Consider the following 18,469-nt stretch of genomic DNA (forward strand, 5'->3'; position numbering starts at 1 on the left):
AATACTCAAAATTAATGTAGGCAAAAGGGCTAGTCTTCAAATTATACTGACAAAGTGCCAAGCAGTTAATTAAATACCCATTTGGTTTCATGAGCAGATCTGAAACAGTCAAAAAACTGTTATAAAAATAAACATGTGAATAAAAACTACCATACACACTACTTTTACTTTTTTATTATTATTTTTTTAAGTAGGCTTCAACCCCAGCACAGAGTCCAACATGGGGCTTGAACTTATGACCCTGAGATCAAGACCTGAGCTAAGATCAAGAGTTGGATGCTCAACTACCAAGCCACCCAGGAACCCCCATACACACTACTTTTCAATAATAAACACGTAACATATCTCACTTCAACTCTTAAATCCCTTAGATAACTTCAAAGACCATGCGTTTAAACAATATCTCCTTTTCCCAGGACATTAAGCACAGACTGAACTTGAGTTATGGAAAGCAAGGAGAGAGAATGTGCAGTTCATCACTAGAACTATTTTTGCTTCATTTAGGAATAATCAGAACGAAATGGTGATAAACTCAAATTTAGACTACTAGGCACTTCTCCAACTAGAAAAAAATTACTAAATGTCAGTTGACAGAAACAAATTCTCTATGTCTGGGAAACAGGAAGGATTTTTAAGATATTTCCCCCAAGGCAATACCAAGTTCAAGTAGAATAATCAGAATGACTTTTTTTTTTTTTTTAAGTAGTGGTAGAGAGGGAAATGAACTACAGATCTGAAGATTTGTCAAGGAAAGAAAAAAAAAAAAGGCTTTTTCTAGTTTCATTAGCTAATGTAAAACTAAAGACAATAAAAAGATCTATGTATTATTCATTTATCTGTTCATCACCTTCTTGACCACAGACCCCATGTAAGGCACTAAATTAGATCCTGCTTCAAGAAACCTACAGTCTATGGGCATCTAACTACCCAATACTGCTGTTTACTATATGCAAACCACATAACAACGTAAGTGCTATGGGAGTTCAGTTACTTTCAGAGTCAGGGATCAGGAAATAAGAAATTTTTTAAAAAGCAAGAAGTCATGGGATGCCTGGGTGCCTCAGCCAGCTGAGCATCCAACTCTTGATTTCAGCTCAGGTCATGATCTCACAGTTAGTGAGTTCAAGCCCTGCATCAGGTTCTTTGCTGACGGCACAGAGCCTGCTTCAGACTCTCTGTCTCCCCCTCTCTCTTTGCCTCTCCCCTGCTTACGCTCTCTATCTCTCAAAATAAATAAATAAACGTTAAATAAATAAGTAAATAATAACTCTGTCAGGGGAGTCTGAAGCTGTATGAAATTAGTCGTGGAACAATGGATGAAAGGATATTCCAGGCACTGAGAACAGAAATTAGTAACGATATTGATGGAAAAAAGCATGAGTTACATGCTAGAAATAATAAATAGGTCAGTTTGGTAAAAGGTGCTTGAAGGTGAGGGCTGCCTATTGGAATCAGCGGGCCCAGTAAACAGGACCCCAGCAAACAGGTGAATGAATCTGCTGTTAGGAAGGACTCGAGCCATGTCTGCAGTAGGCAGCAGAAAAGCGAGAACCGTGGTTGGAAAGAAAGGATGGGGTGTGTTGCTGCAGGAGGGGGCTAGACTTCATTTCGAGGGAAAGGCAAGTCATGGATGGTCTTAGATAAGAGAAGATAGTAAAATACAGACTTTAAGAAGATTAAGCAGGTGGCATTGTGTGTGATGGACAAAGAAGGGAAGAATATTTTAGAAGAGCAGTAATGAACTGAGCTAAGATTTTGCAGAGAGAGTGGATGGGTGGGAGAGAGATTTTAGGTATTCCCTGATCTCTGCAACCGGTGGTAGTTGGGGTGAAGAGGAGGGGAACAGATGCTGCTTCCCAGAGATGCTCACAGAACAATGGGGGAAAAGATATCTGATTATTTTATGACTCCTCCCCCTTGCAAAATAAATCAAATCTACCAAAATAAAATACAAAGCTATTGGAGTCAAAATTTCCCCTAATAGTGAAGCTTAAGAAATGCTTGGGGCGGGGGAAGTAAACAAATCCTAGCAAATCTTTAAATAAAGTACCTACCTATGTAATCTATCAGGGGAGTTCTGAAACAGGAAGTAGAAAGAAAGAGAAGAATGAACTCATAGATGGGTCACTGCTTTTTCTTCTAATTTCATCTTCCTCTTTCACCAACAGACATTCACCACTTCTGTCGATAAGGGTTTGGTATCACCAGGAACATTCCGGAAATGATGGGGGGGGGCGTGCAAATGATACCCTAACCACAAGCTCTCCAAGGGAGCTGTGCACTGCCAAGTGCGTGCAAGTCACTGTGGGCATCTCACTATTCAGTACTGCTGTTTATTCTAAGAAATCTTGCCACATCCCGTCTCACTGTTTACAGTCAGAGCCAGCTCTCTGGTAGATAAACCATCGGTGACTGCGCAACCCAAGGAGTTCACCATTAATCTTGAAAGCAACAGGAAAACAAACAGCCTTTACCCCATTGGTCCCTGTATAATGTAGCTGTGAAAGAATTTCAATCCCCGCCAGGCTGGGCTACAGAAAAGAAAAGAACCACAAGGAATGGGATTTGGGGCAGCGTCCTGCTTTCTCTGGGGTCCTTAGTAAGGCTCCTCATTTACACTGAAAGTTGTGGAAAGGACTAATATCAGTATTAATGCACAAATAATATTTTATCACAAATGTAACACTGAATAAAAACAAGTCTGCCTGATATTACTAGTTCAGAAAAGTCACATTAGCTGCAAATCAAACTAACAGTAATATCTGAATGCTCTCCATGACCCTCTCATGGGCCATGTCCAGTTGAGTGACAAGAAGTCTCTTCTTGTCTACATGTAATGCACATTTTCCATGTTAAAGTCTGTTTATTGTTTCCTTCTTTTCTTCCCATCTACACCCTCAAACTGAATTAGATGATGGAAATGTCCTATATCTGCACTGTCCAATATAGTAGCCACTAGCCACATATCACAACCAAGCCCCTAAAATGTGGCTAGTGCACCCAAGGAACTGAGTTTTTAATTTTATTTAACTTTAATGAATTTACATTTACATCACTACATGTGGCTAGTAGCTACCTAATAGGAAAGCACAGCTTAACTCTGTTCTCAAACTTTAATGTGAAAACAGCTCCCCCTGGGATCCTGTTAAAATGAAGACTTCCAGGGGCGCCTGGGTGACTCAATGGGTTGAGCGTCCGACTTCGGTTCAGGTCACGATCTTGTGAGTTGGAACCCCGCGTTGGGTTCTGTGCTGACAGCTCAGAGCTTGGAGCCCAATTCGGATTCTGTGTCTCCATCTCTCTCTGCAGCTCCCCCAATCTCTCTCTCTCTCTCAAAAATAAATTAAAACATTTAAAAAAATGAAGATTCCCATTTAGCAGGTCTGGATGGGGCCTGGGAACATGCATTTCCAAGGAGCTCCCAGGTGATGTCAATACTGCTGGTACTGGGACTACACTTTGAGTAGCAAAACTCTAACTGCTTTGGGAACCATCCGAGTGGCCCAGAAGTTCCATGAGCCAGTGGTCTCCAAATTTTTGGATCACGTAACTAGGTCAGTCAAAACTCCTGCCTACTACCATACCAGCATCTTACATATGTTATAAACCAATACCTACAAAACAAGTTTTAAGAGATGAGAAGCAAATGAAATGAACAATATTTTAAAATTATAATCACAGTAAGTTCATATTATGAATAGCTGATATTTCAAGACTTAATATACACTTGAAATGAGATTCACTGTTAACAATAGTGGAAGTAAACCTATATTTCAAAATGCCTTCTTGATGATTCCAAATTTCTTTGGCTATCTTCTCTCAGATCTGAATAGGTGGGCATTGATTTTTTTTTTTTTAATCTCACTAAGAAAGCTCTTACAAACAGTGAGAGATGGGTCAGTGTGGCCATTTCTCTGTGTGTGGGTGTGAGTGTGTGTATGTCAGAAAGAGAGAGAGACAGATAGGGACAAAGGAGAGACAAAGACAGAGAGAAGGAGAGAGAGAAGTATTTTACATTTACGTTCCTGGTATTTTCCTCAATCTGCGATCGTGTTATAGGAATTTTTTAAGCCATGTGTACATTTCATGAGGGCTAATTAGTTAAAATAATCCACAAAAAATAATCCACAAAACCACTTCACTGAGTTTTCAAATGAAGTCGTCTTCTTAACCCGGCCTTCCTCAGGACCCCTCCTGCTTCATGCAGACAGGTGGTCTCTGACATCAGTACCCCGTCAGGGTACCACCTCCAACCCGAATGTTCAATATTAGTAACACATCATTTCTCTCCTAATTTTTCAACATAAATAAATATACACAGAAGCCTCAGTACTCCTTCAACATGGTCACGTTCCCCACTTTGGTCATACTGGTTTAGATAGTGCATAGAAGTTTCAGAATTATCACAAAGCTCTAAAATAAAAATTTACTTCCAACAGTAACAGTGAACTCTACGTTCTTCAAAACACATGGTGGAAACTCTCCTCAAATTATTATGTAAATGTAATTACAATTTCAAAAGGATTCTCTGGGAGCTGGAGAAAATAACTTTAGACTTGATATGGAAAAATCAACATGCAAAAGCTACTAAGATTCTGGAAAAGAAGAAGAGTGGCTTAATAAATATTAATATACATTACAGACAGATTGTAATCAAAATGGCATGGCATGGCACAAAAACCAATAAAGAGATCACGGAAACTAAAGAATCGGGAATAAACCAGGGTATGTACAGAAGTCCAAACTACAATAAAGGTGCCGCTTCATTCCAATGTAAATATAGGTAAATGCAATAAATGCTGTTGAAAAAGGTAGCTGTCCGGAAGACAATAGAGGTGGACTTCCTACTTCCTGCCTCACGCTCTAACACTAACCCGGTGGTTCTCAACCGGGGGTAGTTTTGCCTGAGGACATCGGTAATGTCTGGAGACATTCTGTCATTAACTGCAGGGCTGGGGGTAGAGGTGCTGGGTGATTGCTCCTGGCATCTAGTGGGTAGAGGCCACGGATACTGCTAAATAGCCTACAATGCACAGGATGGTTGCAGCCCAAACTGTCAATAGTTGAGACACTATGAAGGCTGAGAAATCTTACCTTACCCCTAACCCTAACGGTTAAAAACCCGAGGAGGAGCAGCGCTAGTAGTAGACCGATTCTGATGTGAATCCTGGCTCCTCTGCCAGGACTCTGGCAGGACTATCTACCAGGACTCTCTCAAAAGTATGACTCTGGACAAGTCACCACTCTGAGCCTTGGCTTCTTTGTCTTGGCTTTCAGGAGTAAAGATAATGTATATCCTGAATCAATGAACAAGAGCTCTGACCAGACACAGCAATTAACAGATGGTGGCTCTTATGGCTGGTACCGTAAATGATGGATCGTATTAACGATTACTTGCAAACGTATACATGTTCTTCACAAGGAAAGTGGGCTTTTTGTTCCTAATAAGATCCAGGTTGCTTGACAGAGCCATTTTGGGGATTTTAACTATAAAAGTTTGAAAATAAAAATTTCAACAAGTTGGGTATTGTTATAAATGCCACCCCCCCCCCCCCCCCCACAGAGCAGGGATTGTGCTCATCTCATTCTAACAAAGGCTACTACCTTAGAAGATACAAGACACCTAATAAATACATTTATTTTATTTTATTTTATTTTATTTTATATTTTTCGGAAACAGAGGAAAAATAATTCACTAAGGGCCTCAGAACCATTTGCACAGAACTTTTTAGTGCAGAAACTGATAAGACCCAGCCAGTCTGCTGAATGGAGCCATCTAGGGTGGTCCAAATGGCTTGCAGTGTCAGCCCTGTGTCCTGAAACTAGTCTGGGGATAACCAGGCCTCTGGTCCCAGAGCCCAGCTATGGGACTGACAATGTTGCAAAGCCCAGAGGATTCTGGGAATGCTCTGAGGACTCTTCTGTAAGCTCCAGGACCCCTGAGCTGAAAGATGGTATATTTCTGAGCCATGAGCCTCAAGATAGAATTAAGCCCCACACCCACCCCACAGTCCCACTCACCCACCCCACACTTCAATACCAAGGAGTCATTTATACCTTCTTTAGGCTAATTTTCCTAGGCTATGAAATGGGAGGTGGGGAATAAGGGAAGAAAATGGTACCTTTCAGCTACAAAACAGAATTAAGTCTAAAACCTCCACTGAACACACGATAATGTTTTCAACAAATACTAACAACAAAAACAGCCGTCATGAGGACATAGTGAGAATAGATTATAAGACTTAACACATATAGGAGTGAAGCAAAAGTGCTCTCAGACTCTCAAAAACAGGTGTTGTATGAATACAAGTTACTAATTTGGTTTTTAAAGACTTTGGAGCCACTTTCAGTTCCAACTCATGGTTGATGAATGGAAGGCAAATGAAATGATGTACTCCACTAAATCATATTTATAGCTTTTATCTCTTTGTAAAATGGCTCCATCGTTCAAACACTTAAAAAATTATATGAGACAGTTATATAGATATAAAGATAGTCATTATATCAAAATCCTAAGAACACAGAAATCACTAATAATATATTTATATGGACCTGACAGTTACTTCTCACCTGCTGCTGCATTCATAGCTAAATATGTAAAATTAAGTCCTTTTTCCAGGACGCAACACTGGTAATGCCCATGTCTTTCTCAGCTTGAAAAACACACACAAACTAATTTAAGTCTGATTGACAAAGAGAAAAGACAAAAAAGACTGCCAGGAATATTTAAAGTAAGACAATCTGAGTTCCCAAATTTAATATGCAATAGGCATATAAAAATCTAACACTTCAGTAAAAGTATCTGCAACTCAATTACCTACATTGTGTGCACAAGGCCTTCAAAATAGTGTGTAACTATCTGTACAGCCCACCTGTAATGCCACAGAATAAATCTTCCATTGTTGTTGAAAGATTGTGTGTTCCGTGGGGAAAGGGGGCCTTATTTATTTGATTTTAAAACAAATACAGACATTTCATGGTACTTTAGTATTTGCATAAGCTTTAAGATCAACAGGATATTTTAAAGAAATTTAGTGCTTGTGTTTCTGTGCTTTGGGTACCGGTTTGCTATTCTCCGCCATTCTAAACTACTGGGGAACAACTGGAAATCACTAGTATGCTAATTCTCTCTCTCAGAGGAGACAAAAATAAATAAATAAATAAATAAATAAATAAATAAATAAATAAATAAATAAAACACGGGGAATAACACAGGCAATCAAGGACAGCTATAAAACGGGGAGCGGGCGGGAGGAATGAGTTCTCACTGAACAGTGCATGTCTGTCTCCCTTGTTCTCTCCACTGGGACAAAGGCCGACACTTTGGAGGTGGAGAATAAGAGTAACTAGGCAAGCCATTAGGGGTGTGGATTGAAGAAAACTCTCTTTCCCCAAGAGAATGTGGCTTTACACCAGCATATTAGATTGGAAAGTGCAAACACAATAATTAACAGTGAATCCTGATACTTCAACACACCAGAGAAGGGTGTCACTCCAGAGTGAGATGGGAAATAGGAGGAATAAATTAAGGCAGTCTTCGGTGATGCCGGACAGCTCCTTGGGGGGTACAGTGGCAGCCCAGGAGAGCTAATCAAGTCCTCCAAATACCTCAGGAAACTTGAGAAAACTGATGAAGGCTGATACCACGCCAACAATGAGGGGCAGCTGCGAGCACAGAGTGGGGGCCCTTTCTATATCTGAATCTAAAATAACGACCTCCATGCTAAACAAACACCTTCGTATTCCCTGCTCTGATTTAAGAAAAGAACTTTGAATTCACCTTCCTCAATTTCTGCTGTCAGGGAATAAACCAGCTGCTGTGGTTTCCCCACCACAGTAACACATGTCAATCACTGCTAAGCCCAGCGTTACTTTTCTTCCCCACGTGTGATTCTAACAATCAGCACGCTTCAGGGCTGAACCTCAGCCTCGTGTGGGAGCATTTTCTAGGGCACACCCCTGTAGGCTACCACCCCCTGTGTATTTCGTTTAATTATGAAACCTCTTTCTAGAAACCCTATAATTCTCCCAAGAGTCAAAGTAATTGGTAGAAATTAGACATGAAGAGACATAAGGCCACTTAAAGAGGACACTTTCGATTATAATTTGTAAAAGAACTTTCTTTTTAGTTCCAGTATAATTTTGTACTTTCCCAATTTTGCCCTTTGCAAATGCCAAAGAAAATGCTCATGTTATCTTGTGGGCTATAAAAAAAAAAAGGCAATGTAATACATTTGTACTCCACTTAAGGTCCACAAAGATTTCCTTTCCTTTGAAGGCCATCCTTTGGATATTTTTAAAAAGAAAAAAGAAGAACAAAAAATAACATACATATACCCTTGTGGCAAATCACTTTTATTTGGGCAATGAAAGGATGTGTGTGTGTGTGTGTGTGTGTGTGTGTGTGTGTGTGTGTGAGAGAGAGAGAGAGAGAGAGAGAGATCCATTACTTGGGGTCCATGTTGTGTGGCTACATTATCAAGATGCACTTTTGGTATGGTAAATATGTAAACCGAAGACAGATCCATTTTGCAGTGAATTTATGGTCTTTTAGTGAATGATGGTAGCAAAATTCCAGGGCATAGTTTTATTCTACTCAATTCAGGAAAATTCTATTGAGCAACACCTACTCACCACCTGGCACTCTAAGTAATGGGAATCCAAAGATGAAAGAAGATTTAACAAGGGGGAGAGGAGGTGGGCAGACATACAGAAATGGTAACAAGAGGGTCTGAGAAGTCTGATGATTGCTGGGTGTGAAAGGGAGACGAGGCAGCTCAAAGGGTGAATGATTAACTCCACTGAAAGAAGCATCATACAGAAATCTGAAAGATTGTAAGATGGCAGCCAGTGGGGTGGGTGAGGGCTGCACAACGTTATAGGCATACCTTGGAGATACTGCAGATTTGGTTTCAGACCACTGCAATAAAGTAACTCGTGCAATAAAGCAAGTCAAATGAATTTTTTGCATAGCAAAGTTATGCTGACACTATACTGTAGTTCAGTACGTCTAAAAACACAAAATACCTTAATTAAAAATACTTATTGCTAGACAATGCTGACCCTCATCTGATGGTCCTAATCTTTCAGTTAGTCCTAATCTTTTTGCTGGTGGAATGTCTTGCCTCCATGTTGATGGTTGCTGACTGACCAGGGTGGGGGGGGGGGGGGGGGTTGCTGAAAGTTACGGTGACAGTGTCAATTTCTTAAAATAAGATAACAATGACATTTATCACATCCATTGACTTGTTCTTTCACAAATGATTTCTCTGTAGCATGTGCTGATGCTGTTTGATAGTATCTTACCCACAGAACTTCTTTCAAATCAGAGTCAATCCCCTCAAACCCTGCTGCTGCTTTATCAACTAAGTTTATGTGGTATTCCAAGTCCTTTGTTGTTATTTCAACACTCTTCCCAGCATCTACACCAGGAGAAGTTTCCATCTCAAAAAACCACGTTCTTTGCTCATCCATAAGAAGCAAGTTCCCATCCGTTAGTTTTATCATGAGATTGCAGCCATTCAGTCACCGTTTTAAACTCCACTTCTAATTCTAGTTCTCTTGCTGTTTCCATCACATCTGCAGTGACTTCCCCCACTGAAGTCTTGAACCTCTCAAAGTCATCCATGAGTACTAGAATCAACTTCTTCCAAATTCCTGTTAATTGATATTCTGATCTGTTTCCATGAATCACGAATGCTCTTAAAGGCATCTAGAATGGTGAATCCTTTCCAGAATGTTTTCCATTGGTTTTGCCCAGATCCATCAGGGGAATCACTATCTATGGCAGCTAGAGCCTTACAAAATGTATTTGTTACATAATAAAACACAAAAGTCGAAATTCCTTCTTGATCCACGGGCTGCAGAATGGATGTTGTTAGCAGGCACAGACACAACATTAATCTCATTGTACGTCTCCATCGGAGGTCTTGAATGACCAGGTGCATTGTCAATGAGCAGTAATATTTTGAAAGGAATCTTTTATTCTCAGCAATGGGTCTCAGTAGTGGGCTTAAAATATTTGGTAAACCATGTTGAAAACAGATGAGCTATCATCCAGGCTTTGGTGTTCCATGTACAGAGCACAGGCAGAGTAGATTTAGCATAGTTCTTAAGGGACCTAGGATATTCAGAATTTTCCATGAGCATTGGCCTCAACCTAAGGTCACTGGCTATATTAGCTCCTAACAAGAGAGTCAGTCTGTCCTTTGGAGCTTGGATGCCCGGCAATGACTTCTTTCCAGCTATGAAAGTCCCAGTTGGCATCTTCTTCTAATAGAAGGTTGCTTTGTCTCCACTGAAAATCTGTTTATTGTAGTCACCTTCATTCACTGTCTCAGCCACATCTTCTGGGTCACGTGCTGACCCATCAGCTTCTCCATCAGCACCTGCTGCTTCATCTTGCCGCCTTCTGCTAAGGAGGAGGCTTCTTTCCTTAAACCTCATGAACCAATCTCTGCTGGCTTCAAACTTTTCCCCTGCAGCTTCCTCACCTCTCATCCCTCATAGAATGGAAGAGAGCTAGGACCTTGCTCTGGATTAGACTTTGCCTCGGGGGAATGTTGTGGGTGGTTTGCTCTTCTCTCCAAACCACTGAAACTTTCTCCTTAGCAGCAATGAAGCTGTTTCTCTTTCTTATCATTCATGTGGTCCCTGGAGCAGCACTTCTAATTTCCTTCAAGAACTTTCCTTCGCATTCACAGCTTGGCTCACTGTGTGTTAGTTAGGTCTAGTTTTCAGTCTATGTTGGCTTTCAACATGGCTTCCTCGGCTTCCTCATTTCTAGTTTTTGATTAAAAGTGAGAGATGTGTGACCCTTCCTTTCACATGAACACTTAGAGGCCATTGCAGAGTTATTAACTGGCCTGATTTCAATACTGCTGTGTCTCCAGGAGTAGGGGGGCTCCAAGAGAGGGACAGAGATGGGGGAATGGCTGGTTGGTGGGGCAGCCAGTTCACACCTTGATCTATTAAGTTCACTGTCTTATTACATGAGTGTGTTTTGTGGTGTCCCGAAATAATCACAACAGTAACGTCGAAGATCACTGACCATAGTCTATGATAACAAATATAGTGATAATGAAAAAGTGTGAAATATTGCAAGAAATACCGAACTGTGACACAGAGCCATGACGCGAGCAGCTGTTGGGGAAAATGGCACCGACAGACTTGCGTGACACAGGAGTGCCACAAACCTTCAATCTGTAAAACATGTAGTATCTGAGAAGCGCAATAAAGCAAGGTATGCCTGTATTTTGGAAAAGTGAGGCAATCTTGAAAAAAGGGAAGTTTTCATGTAAAAATCCAGATTTCTGGCTTTTCTCAAGAAAACGGACAAGATCTGGTGACACCTGGCAACAACAGGGCAGAGTGAGGCAGTGGTTCTCTGATACCCAGGAGCCCCAACCCAAGATCCTGGCCCCTGGAGGCATCTCAGTTTGCTAGCCCTATCTTAGGGGGGAAAAAAAAAGTCAGTCTTCAGGATTTCAGATTCCCAGCCCCCAAAAAGGAGTAAGGGGTAAAGGCTGGGCACTTTCTGATATTTGCTTTCCTGGAAATAAAACAGCAAAAAGCCAAAAGTATCATCTCTCACTGCATCACATGACACTGGGCGGCCAGAGCTGACTCATCCAGCAATCTGGGCTGCTCGTAAGTACTTGGGAGTACAGCTTGCTGATGCGGTCTGAGAGGAAAAACTTCTCAGACTCCAAGCATATGGTCAATTTGGAACAGAGCAGCTCACTTAGCGCGGCTTTCGGCAAGCCACTGCGTCTTTTCTAAGAATTACCGGAGGCATCTGGTGTAGGGAATGGGGACCACGACGGGCTGGGCTCAGTCAGCGACGCAGCAGTGGGCCCGTCCTCATGGGCTTCCCGCGGCCTCACACAGCCTCCCATGACCTCACTCAGCTCAGACTTCTCTCCTGGCTCCTGACCGCCCGGCACACACCTGCCAGTGGACATCCTGCCACCGGCAACTGCCCGCAAGCACGACGCGACCTAACTGATGCCATTCACATGGCATCCATCTGCGGTGGACGCTGCCCTACGCACCCGGACACCCCCCAAAGCCCCTCTTGGTTCTGTGCATCCCCCCAGGATCTGCACGTTCCAGGTCTTCCTCGGCTATCGTGACTGCCTCTCCGGGATGTGCCCTGGATCTGGAAGTGTCTAGGGTGGCTCGCGGCAAAGGGCTCCTCGGTGCAGGAGTACGGAAGCCGCTTCCCCAGCCTCAAGGTACACTCGCTGCTTCCTGCCCAATCAGGCCAAGGTTGACATCGTACTCTTGCAGGCTTCCTTCCCTTCCCCGTCCCGCGTCCCCACTTCTAACCGAGGCTTCCTGGGAACACTTCCTTGATCCTCTCAGGATCTGTTTCTGGGAAACCCTACGAAGACACAGCCCTTCCTCGTCCCCACTCCCCCCCTCCTCCAGTTACCCCTCCGGGTCACTCAGAGTCAAAACTGCACTCGTATCTCGATTCTTCCTCTACCCTCATGCTCTCCCTTTTCAGCTAAATGTTAAAATCCACTATTTCCTCCCATCAGACACATCTCCCATCCATCTCAGCCTACTTCAGTTACCATCCGGCTCCCTCCATAACTGACAGCCTCCATTTTTTCTCCCTCTTAGGTTTTTTTTTTTTTTTCTTTTTTCTTAGTTTTCTTTTCCTTCGCCTCTTACACTTTGAAAACTCAGCACGACTCTAAGGGTTGCTCCTCCAAAACAAAACAAAACAAAATAAAACAAAACTATTGCAACGGTTCCCCACCGACCTCAGGGTAAATTCGAAGTTCTTAGCCCGGCTGTTGGAAGCCTCCTGATCCAGGCCCTTGTGCTTCTCATGCCTCTTCTCCCTGCTTCCCTCTGACCTCGTGCTCTGGTCACCCCACACCATCCCTGGTTTGCTTTTCTGGGTTCTGGCTCTTCCAGAACCAGTCCGCCTGCCTGGGAGACCCATCTCACCACTTGTTTCCCTCTTCAAATCCACCCATCAGGGCGCCTGGGTGGCTCAGTGGTTAAGCATCCAACTTTGGCTCAGGTCATGATCTCACAGTTTGTGAGTTTGAGCCCTGCGTCGGTCTCTGTGCTGACAGCTCAGAGCCTGGAGCCTGCTTCAGATTCTGTGTCTCCCTCTTTCTCTGCTCCTCCCCTGCTCACACTCTGTCTCTCTCTTAAAAATAAATTAAAAAAAAAAATTTAAATCCACCCATCATTCCAGACCCAGAGCAAATGGGAACCACAGAGCCTCCTTTTCTAAAGCACCTCCATTAATAAATTCCGGGTGAGAGGTGAAAACCAAGACCTATTGATTTAGCTGGGCATTCACATAATTTGCATATATATCTGACAACTCCCAGCCCAGCAGAGAAGTTTTTTGAGAGCTCTTTAGAGCCATCTTTGCATAGTGAAGCTATCATCTCACACGTTTATCTCAAAGAAATCTGACTGAAGGACAGGCCTGTTTACCACTTAAAACGGCCCAATTGTTCTCAACAGGCAGATGTGTCCCAGAATGGATGTGAGCCGGGAGGCAAGGCGCGGAGACCTTTCCCTCCACCCGGGTTCCCACAAACGCCTCTGCCTCTGCAGGTGCAAGCACCTCACCCCCCTGTCCCCAGGTGTGATTCTAACGAAGGCTCCTTCTACACGGAACCAACTTACTTCCCCACGGGGTTCACTGTAGGAGACACCAATCTAGTCTAGTCCTGCAGGAAAACATGCACAGATCAGGTAGAGAAGTGCTCCAGTATTACTTCATGGGCTGATAGAGATTCTCAAAGGTAGTTTCCTTTTCTTTTTTTTCCTAAGGGCAGTGTTCATTATATGCATTTTCCACCCTCCACAAGGGTTTCCGAATCCCACCCTTTGCATTAACGGCGTCTGGCTGTGTGCCCCAGCCCCTCACCCTAGACCAAAGGGCACCTGATGAATGTGGACAGAATTCACCAATGTTTGTGGTCCTCTGTACCATATAAGGCAAGATCCCAGGGGACCTGGACCCAAATGGCTTCAATCATGGCTCTACGTGTGAACAATGACAATTCAGCAGCTGAAAAATGGGGCAGCACAATGTGTTTTTGTACTCATGTCTACAACCATAAAATGACCTAGAATTAAACCCATACTCACGAAATACCAGAAGTGACATTGTAATAAGTGACTTCTCTTAGCCAGCAAGTTTTGAGATCTTTGGCAACTCATTCTAAGGAAAGCTGCCCCCAAAAATTGAAGGACAACTTAACTGTATTTAGAATTCAGTGAATGAAACTATACTAACTATACCGTCCATTAAAAATCACTAAGTGTTCCAAAGAAAGAGCTTTGAGAAAGAGTACAAATTCTCTTTCTACTTATTCATTAAATATTCTGTATTCAGCTATTCATTCTTGAGTCAGTTTTCAAAGTAAATTCAACACACCTAGGATCAAGAACAATTTGTACTTAGGCGTATCGGTTGGCCTGACATCTTAAAATGAAAGGGTGGTTATCAGAATTTTCAAGAAAAAAGATCAGGCAATCTTTCGTGGATTTAAGTAAGGTTTGTCAAAATGGTATAGGGCTCAGAGAAATACTACTGTGCTGAGCCTTTGGAAAAACTCATTAATGATCCAGTTAGACTGTCAATGATGCTCACAAATTATCCAAACTCCACGAGAAAACATTTCATTATAAGATTTAAATACACTCCTCTACCTCTTGCACATTACTCCTATTTTTGCCCCAAAGAAATCAGGACCACGTTAAAAGCTCTTTCTTCCAGAAACACTTCCTTGGTTTCCTTTCCAGCAGGAGGTGACTTCTTTTTCCAAACTCCCATGGCATGCCTTATTTTCTCAGTTGCTTTTTAAGTGTATTTATTTATTTTGAGAGAGAGAGAGAGAGAGAGAGAGAGAGAGAGAGAGAGAAAGAGAGAAAGAAGGGGGAAGAGAGAGAATCCCAAGCAGGCCCTGTGCTGTCAGCCTGGAGCCTGATGTGGGGCTTGAACTCACAGACTATGAGATCATGACCTGAACTGAAACCAAGAGTTGGGACACTTAACTGACTGAGCCACCCAGGTGCCCCCTATTTTCTCAGTTAAATCGCAGGTATCTGGAAGGCAAGCTCCGTGTCCAGTTGAACCTCGCACCTTCTACCTCCCCACCAAGTGGAGCTCCTAGGAAAAAACCTTACAAAGAATACGTGTTCAGTGAGTGTTTGCAAATGAATGAGGGAGTGAGGGAGTGAAATGAGTGCATGCTTGCATGCTCTATTCTTTTTCCTGGTCTGGCTGCAGATCCCAAAGGCCAGTTATTTGCTAAAAACATTATGTTCACCTTTCAAACGTATTAAGATTCATATCCAAGTTTCAAGTAGTCATCCCATGGTAATTCTTGCAAATGAACTTGATTTGGACTGATGGTACTCTAAAAAGTTTACCTACAGCTCTATCAAGATGGTCCACTTAGAAAAAATATTAACCAGGCATTTACTTCATCTTTGAGACCTAAATTATTTCATTTAACAGCATCTACAGCTGTCAGAACTTTGGCAGACTTTATGAAAAATATCATTTTAACTGTCTTTATTAAAGATTAATCATGTACTTCCTTTGTTTCATTTCTACTACATAAACTCCCTACTGGTACAGGAAAAGCTCCATTGGTTTTTGTTGGTTTGTTTGTTTGTTTATAGCACAAGTGGGGGAGGGGCAGAGAGAGAGAGAGAGAGAGAGAGAGAGAGAGAGAGGGAATCCTAAGCAGGCTCTGGGCTGCCAGCACAGAGCCTGAGCAGAGTTCAGTCTCATGAACCCTGAGATCGTGACCTGAGCTGAAATCAAGAGTCTAGGGGACACTTAGCCGATGGAACTACCCAGGCGCCCCTGTTTGTTTTTAATAGTGTGGTGTCTTTTCTCAGTTGCAAACACACATGGTTATTGTGTTTGTTATGAGAAAATGCCTGTCCTTTAAAATGATATCCTATAATGATCCTGCTTCTCACCCCCACTCCTCCCACCCAATACTAATGGGGAATGGATGTGGGGAAATTCTGTCATTTTTGCCAAGAGAATGGCAAATTACCACTGTCATTACCATGGCTTTAGCAATTTCCTTTAAAAAAACAAACACGACAGGGTGGGGGTGGGAGCAGCTTCAAAGATGCAGCACAAAGTTATCCAAGGAATTTCTTGCTCTGATTCTGCTTGTTAAGAACCTGGAATGTTCCTTAAAGTCATCCAGGCAGGTGGTCCAGGCACTGTAGACCAGAGTGAACTTGAACCCAAGGAGAATGCCATCTTCTCTTACTTAAAAACCCTCAAGCACACCCGTGTCTCATTCTTCTTAATAGCTTGACCCATTTTCCTTTTCTGGAAAGTAAGTTCATTAGCTCAGGGACTGTCCTCAGTGGAAGTAAAAAAACCCCTCTTGAACACTTCAGCTCCACCACTGGCTGATAATGGACTATTCCCAAAAGTGAGGGTTCTTCATCCTTAAGAGGAGCTTTCTCACCCACTTCATCTGATCAGATAATTGAGAGTAAGTTCGGGCCTTGCAAATCATTTAGTACCAGAAAAATCTACAAATGTGCCCCTGACACTACAGCACTCACTGACAGCCAGGTCAGCATAGAGCACAGGCCCTCCAACCACAAGCATGTTCCTTCTCATCTTTTCCAGTTCTCAAAACTCTCCCTGGCAGCGAAGGGGCAATCCCCAGGAATGCAGGTGACTGTCAGGCACGGAGTGGGACAAGAATTAGTCAGGTCCTCTAACCCTTGCTGCTCTAAGTGTGATCTATGGACCAGCAGCATCGATACCATCTAGGAATGTGTTAGAAATGCAGTCTCCGGGCGCCTGGGTAGCTCGGTCGGCTTAAGCAGTTAAGCGTCCGACTTCAGCTCAGGTCATGATCTCGTGGTTTGTGAGTTTGAGCCCCGCGTCAGATTCTGTGCTGACGGCTCAGGGCCTGGAGCCTGCTTCAGATTCTGTGTCTCCCTGTCTCTCTGCCCCTCCCCGGCTCATGCTCTGTCTCTCTCTCCCTCTCAAAAATAAATAAACATTAAAAAAAAAGAGAAAGAAACGCAGAGTCCCAGGCCCACCTCCAGACCTGCACTTGAACAATATCCCTGGAGATTCACAGGAGGCACATCAAAGTTTGAGAGGCGGTACTCCACAGCAGGAAAAAAAAAAACAAAAACGTATCTTCACATTTAGAGTCAAATTCATTTATGATGTGCTGACTTCATGGCAAATCCCTGACAGTGGAATTACACAAGAGGGATGCTCTTGTGACCTGACCAAAGTGGACTTTTCCCTCTAAACATCAAGGCCAGTGGCATGAGGTAAGGAACAGAAACACTGATGCCCAGTGTATGCCTTGTGTAACCTGGGAGGTACATGGTAGGTTGGTTTTACTTTGTTTCCTTTCTGAAATTCTGACTTCTTTGAGATTATTGAGTGGTAAAAATGGAGGAAGGTGGAATGATGAAATTACTTCATCTAAAAATCAAAGGTATCTTCCCCACTTTTGTTGGGAAGGAGTTGTCCACAAGAATCCTGGGTGCAGAAACACCTCAGGTACCTCACATCAGGGTTCAGATGCAGGTCTGGGAGTCAGCCTGCCTGGGACCAGTCAGAGCTCTGCTTGCTGCCATTTGTGTGACCTTGACAAAGAAGTCAACGCCTGGGCCTCAGCTTCCTTACCTTTAAAATGGAAAGAAAAAAAGTACCTGTTTCAAAGGCTGCTTACGGGAATGAAATGACACCTATAAAGCCCGGCACACAGTGAACACTTGGTACAAGGGACCTATAAATAATCAGGCATATCCTATGTGTCGGTGGAACCTAAAACCACTATGGCTCCCAGAACAACGCTCTCTTGTGACTGACCCAGATATACAGCAAATTGACATAAAGAAACCAATACTCAGAAAAGACAGACTTGAGAAAAGTTTTACTCTACACAAACCATGGTAATTCTGGACATTAGCAAAGGTGCCTGCCATCTCTCACTTCAAATTCTAATGCACGTTGACTCTGACTAAGAGCCCAGAGCTTGATCAGCCATGAAGAAATGAACTCTACTGGCCAGGAAGGAGGAGCCCATCTTAGTCACTCAGCCTTCTGCCTCACAGCTGGCCTTGGTGAGCTCACTAGCCAGGTGTCTATCTTCCAGGCAGAGAGAAAGAGAAGCAGTCACTCTGCCCTCTCGCTTTTTAAACTATACCTCATGTCGTCATTCCTCCCATGATAGTTGGCCAAAGGACAGATCTGATTCCTCTCGCCAGACTTTATTTCACAATGAAGCACAAAAACGTAACGTGTTTACTATCCCACCTTTGTTGTTAAAAACAAAAAATCACTTAAAATTAATACTGCTCCTTTTGAGAAACCAACCTCAACCGCTCTTTGCCTAATGAGACTCAATAAGAGCATAAGAATAAGCATTCAGCTGGGCAAGCCATACTGGAAAATATCCTCAGTCTTGAAAAT

The 18,469-nt window shown here is 42.8% G+C and overlaps 1 protein-coding gene across 4 annotated transcripts in view; it reads right to left on the reverse strand.

Moving 5' to 3' along the window:
* The window catches only part of RFTN1 (raftlin, lipid raft linker 1), a 213,859-nt gene that overhangs the window by 113,720 nt on the left and 81,670 nt on the right, over window positions 1-18,469 (reverse strand). The gene's annotated exons all lie outside the window — the stretch shown is intronic.

The sequence above is a fragment of the Panthera onca genome, chromosome C2, assembly GCF_046562875.1.
Source record: "Panthera onca isolate mPanOnc1 chromosome C2, mPanOnc1 haplotype 2, whole genome shotgun sequence".
Taxonomy (NCBI): Eukaryota; Metazoa; Chordata; class Mammalia; order Carnivora; family Felidae; genus Panthera; species Panthera onca.